The sequence below is a fragment of the Dipteris shenzhenensis genome, chromosome 13, assembly GCF_047967505.1.
Source record: "Dipteris shenzhenensis isolate YYH24624 ecotype China chromosome 13, Dip_SZ_1.0, whole genome shotgun sequence".
Classification (NCBI taxonomy): domain Eukaryota; kingdom Viridiplantae; phylum Streptophyta; class Polypodiopsida; order Gleicheniales; family Dipteridaceae; genus Dipteris; species Dipteris shenzhenensis.
The window spans coordinates 12,037,983-12,043,155 of NC_141608.1; positions in this window are offsets into that span (position 1 = coordinate 12,037,983).

Here is a 5,173-nt window from a genome sequence, read left to right on the forward strand (position 1 = left end):
TTTGCCTTAGTGTCATGCACAACCATATAAAAACACGGCCATAGGTGTGTTATTCAAATAAGTACTTATCAGATGGGGGCTCCACTTTGCACACAATTCCGTTTTAACTACGTTGAGGTGCGTGCAAAGTATTGTCACCATCGGATATGATTTGCATGGTCGATCACGCATTATACACCATTTTTTCCCTAATGATATGCACATCCGCAAAAAAACATGCCATTAGGTGTGTTATCTGACCAAGTACTTATCGGATGGGTGTGCCTCATTGAGAACATTTCAATACCACCTAGGTTGAGGGGTACTAAAAGTTTTGTGCCCATCGGATATCCTTTGCATGGTCGATCGAGCATTAAATACTATTTTTACTGTAGTGTCATGCACATCCGTCAAAAAACACGCTGCTAGGTATGTTATCCGATCAAGAACTTATGGGATTGGCGTGCCACTTTGCATGTAAGTTGATTCCACCTAGTTGAAGGTGTGTGCAAAGTATTGTGCCCATCGGATATGCTTTGCATTGTTGATCGAGCATAAAACACCGTTGTTGCCTTAGTGTCATGCACAATCGTTAAAAAACACGATTGTAGGTGTATTTTTGAAACAAGTACTTATCGGATGGGGATGCAAAAACACACCATTTTTGCCTTAGTGTCATGCACAACCATATAAGAACACGGCCATAGGTGTGTTATTCAAATAAGTACTTATCAGATGGGGGCTCCACTTTGCACGCAAGCCCTTTTTAACTACGTTGAGGTGCGTGCAAAGTATTGTCACCATCCGATATGATTTGCATGGTCGATCACACATTATACACCATTTTTTCCCTAATGATATGCACATCCGCAAAAAAACACGCCATTAGGTGTGTTATCTGACCAAGTACTTATCGGATGGGTGTGCCTCATTGAGAACATTTCAATACCACCTAGATTGAGGCGTACGAAAAGTTTTGTGCCCATCAGATATCCTTTGCATGGTCGATCGAGCATTAAATACTATTTTTGCTCTAGTGTCATGCACATCCGTCAAAAAACACGCTGCTAGGTATGTTATCCGATCAAGCACTTATGGGATGGGCGTGCCACTTTGCATGTAAGTTGATTCCACCTAGTTGAAGGTGTGTGCAAAGTATTGTGCCCATCGGATATGCTTTGCATTGTCGATCAAGCATAAAACACCGTTTTTGCCTTGGTGTCATGCACAACCATGAAAAAACATGGTCCTGTGTGTGTTATTCAAACTAGTACTTGTCGGATGGGGGCTCCAGTTTGCACGCAAGTCCGTTTCAACTAGGTTGAGGTGTGTGCAAAGTATTGTCACCATCAGATATGATTTGTATGGTCGATCACGCATTATATACCGTTTTTTCCCTAGTGGTATGCACATCCGCAAAAAAACACGCCCTTAGGTATGTTATCTGACCGAATACTTATCGGATGGGTGTGCCTCTTTGACAAAATTTTAATACCACCTAGGTTGAGGTATAGGAAAAGTATTATGCCTATTGCATGGTCAATCGAGCATTAAATACCTTTTTTGCCTTAGTGCCATGCACATCCGTAAAAAAACACACTGCTAGGTGTGTTATCCGATCAAGCACTTATGCGATGGAAATGCCACTTTGCATGTAAGTCAATTGCACCTAGTTGAAGGTGTGTGTAAAGTATCGTGCCCATCGGATATGCTTTGCATGGTCGATCGAGCATTAAATACCATTTTTGCCTTAGTGCCATGCACATCCGGAAAGAAACACGCTGCTAGGTGTGTTATCTGATCAAGCACTTATGCGATGGGCGTGCCACTTTGCATGTAAGTCAATTCCACCTAGTTGAAGGTGTGTGCAAAGTATTGTGCCCATCGGATATGCTTTGCATTGTTGATCGAGCATAAAACACCGTTGTTGCCTTAGTGTCATGCACAATCGTCAAAAAACACGATTGTAGGTGTATTTTTCAAACAAGTACTTATCGGATGGGGATGCAAAAACACACCGTTTTTGCCTTAGTGTCATGCACAACCATATAAGAACACGGCCATAGGTGTGTTATTCAAATAAGTACTTATCAGATGGGGGCTCCACTTTGCACGCAAGCCCTTTTTAACTACGTTGAGGTGCGTGCAAAGTATTGTCACCATCCGATATGATTTGCATGGTCGATCACACATTATACACCATTTTTTCCCTAATGATATGCACATCCGCAAAAAAACACGCCATTAGGTGTGTTATCTGACCAAGTACTTATCGGATGGGTGTGCCTCATTGAGAACATTTCAATACCACGTAGGTTGAGGCGTATGAAAATTTTTGTGCCCATCGGATATCCTTTGCATGGTCGATCGAGCATTAAATACTATTTTTACTGTGGTGTCATGCACATCCGTCAAAAAACACGCTGCTAGGTATGTTATCTGATCAAGCACTTATGGGATTGGCGTGGCACTTTGCATGTAAGTTGATTCCATCTAGTTGAAGGTGTGTGCAAAGTATTGTGCCCATCGGATATGCTTTGCATTGTTGATCGAGCATAAAACACCGTTGTTGCCTTAGTGTCATGCACAATCGTCAAAAAACACGATTGTAGGTGTATTTTTCAAACAAGTACTTATCGGATGGGGATGCCACTTTGCACACAAGTCAATACTGCCTAGGTTGAGGAATGTGTAAAGTCTTGTGTCCATTGGATATGCTTTGCATAGTCGGTCTCACATGATACACCATTTTGTTGCTAGCGTTATGCACAATCGTCATAAAATACGTTTGGAGGTGTGTTATCCGAACAAGTACTTATGAGATGGGTGCACCACTTTGTATGCAAGTCAATAAGACCTAGGTTGAGGCGTGTACAAAGTTTTGTGCCCATCGGAGAAATGTAGATGCGATAATATTAGAAAATTCTCGGTATGTGTATATGTGTGTGTGTGTGGCAAACAATTTTGACGCAAAGTAAACACCTAGTGCACAAATTATGCACTTCATACCTTGAGTAAATAAGCTTGTTGATGAGGATAAATATGCCCTTGAATAAAAGCACAGTTGTTGTATGACCACAATAGGATCGCTTTGACACCTGTGATTTTGCCCATATGTAAGTTTACAAATAGTATAAAAAATCATATAATAATATATTAATAGTTTGCAAATGTGTATAGCAAGTGAGTAATGGGAAGTGGAAGTGGGAATGAGGAGGGAGGAGTGGAATAGGATAGGGAAGTAATAAGGGTGTATGATAATAAGTATAAAAAATAGTATAATAATATATTAATAGTTTTCAAATGGCAAGTGAGTAATGGGAAGTGGAAGTGAGAGTGGGGAGGGAAGAATGGAATGGGAGAGGGGAAGGTAATAGGGGAGTAGGCTAATAAGGGAGTGAAATGAGTGAGGGAGTTAATAGGGGATGAAAAAGAGGAGGGTGAGCTGGGGAAATATGGGATTTCGGGAAATGGGAGGAGTATGGGACGTGGTGGAAATGTGGGATGGGAGTGGTGGCAATGGGGAGGAAGAAGAAATGGATGGATGGGGGGAGGGCTAATGGATGAGGGATGGGGGTCCAATAGGAGAGGGGGAGTAATGGGAGCCAATGGGAGAGGGGATAAATGAAAAGCCAATAGGAGAGAGGGGAGGAATGGAAAGCCAATAGAAGAGGAGGAAAACCTAATTTTTCATATATATAGTCTTCCTTCTTCATTCATTCTCCCCTCATTTCATTCACTGAAGCAAGAAAGCAAGAAAGCAAGGACGATTAAGAGAGCAAGGAAGGAAGAGCAAGAAAGCAAGAAAGAGCAAACTTACAAACTTTTTCCAGGTACTTGCAAATTTTTTTGATTAATTTTTCTAGTTTCTTTTTTAAAATTTGAAGAGAGAGGAACTAGAGAGAAAAAGGTTCAGGGAGGAGAAGAAGAGGATGGAGGGACTGGAGGGAAGGGAGGAGGAAGGGAGGTAGAGGGTGGGGCTGAGTAGAGGAAGGAGGGACTGGAGGGAGAGGAAGGGGGGAGGGGGAAGGGGGGACTGAAGTGGGGGCTGGCGGCGCGGGAAGGGGGTGGGAGGGGGCTGACGGCTGGCGGCTGGCGAGAGAGAGGGCGACTGGCGGCTGCTCGGAGGCGAAGAGGGAGGTGGGTGGGAGGGAAGGGGGTGGGAGGGGGGGCTGGCAGCCGCGGCCGCTAGCTCGAGGGGCAAGGAGGGGGTTGGGTAGGAGGGGTGAGGGGGGTGGAAGGGTGGGTGCAGCGGAATGGGGTAGGAGGGGCTGAGAGGGGGGGGGCTGGCCGCCGCGGCCGCCAGCTCGGGAGCGGGGTAGGGTGGTAGGTGGGGGGGGGTGAGGGGGGGGGGTGTTGGGAAGAGGGGGGGTCGCGAAGGGGGAGAGGGTGAAGAGGGGGGTGGCCGCCAGCTCGGGGGCAGGGTAGGGGGGTGAGAGGGGTTGAGGGGGGGGGCTGGCGGCCGCGAGGGGGGGTCGCGAAGGGGGAGAGGGTGAAGAGGGGGGTGGCTGGCGGCCGCGGCCGCCAGCTCAGGGGCAGGGTAGGGGGGTGGGAGGGGTTGAGGGGGGGGCTGGCGGCCGCGGGGAAGGGGGGTTGTGGGGAAGAGGGGGGGTCGCGAAGGGGGGGAGGGTGAAGAGGGGGAGGGCTGGCGGCCGGGGAGGGGGTTGGGTGGGAGCGAAGGGGGGTTTGAGAGGAGGGGGGGCTGGCGGGCTGAGAGAAGGGGGGGGTGGGAAAGGGGGGCTGACTGGGGGGTCGCGAAGGGGGGGGGCGAGGGCTGAGAGGGGTGGGAGGGGTTGAGAGGAGGGGGGGGCTGGTGGCCGCGGCTGCCAGCCGGGGGGTCTCGAAAGGAGGGGGGGACGGCTGAGGGGTGGGGAAGGGGGGAGCGCTGAGAGGGGGAGGGGGCTGGCGGCCCCAGGGAGGGGGTGGGAGGGGTGAAGGGGGTGGGAGGGGGGAGCACTGAGAGGGCGGGAAGGGGGTGCGAGGGGTTGAGAGGAGAGGGGGGAGGGGCGGAGGGCTGGGGGGCTGGGGGGTCGCGAAGGGGGGGGTGGGGAAGGGGGGAGCACTAAGAGGGGGAGGGGGCTGGCGGCCGTGGCCGCTAGCCCAGGGAGGGGGTGGGAGGGGTGTGGGAGGGGTGCGAGGGGTTGAGAGGAGGGGAGGGGGCTGGCGGCCGCAGGGGAAGGGTGGGTGGGAAAGC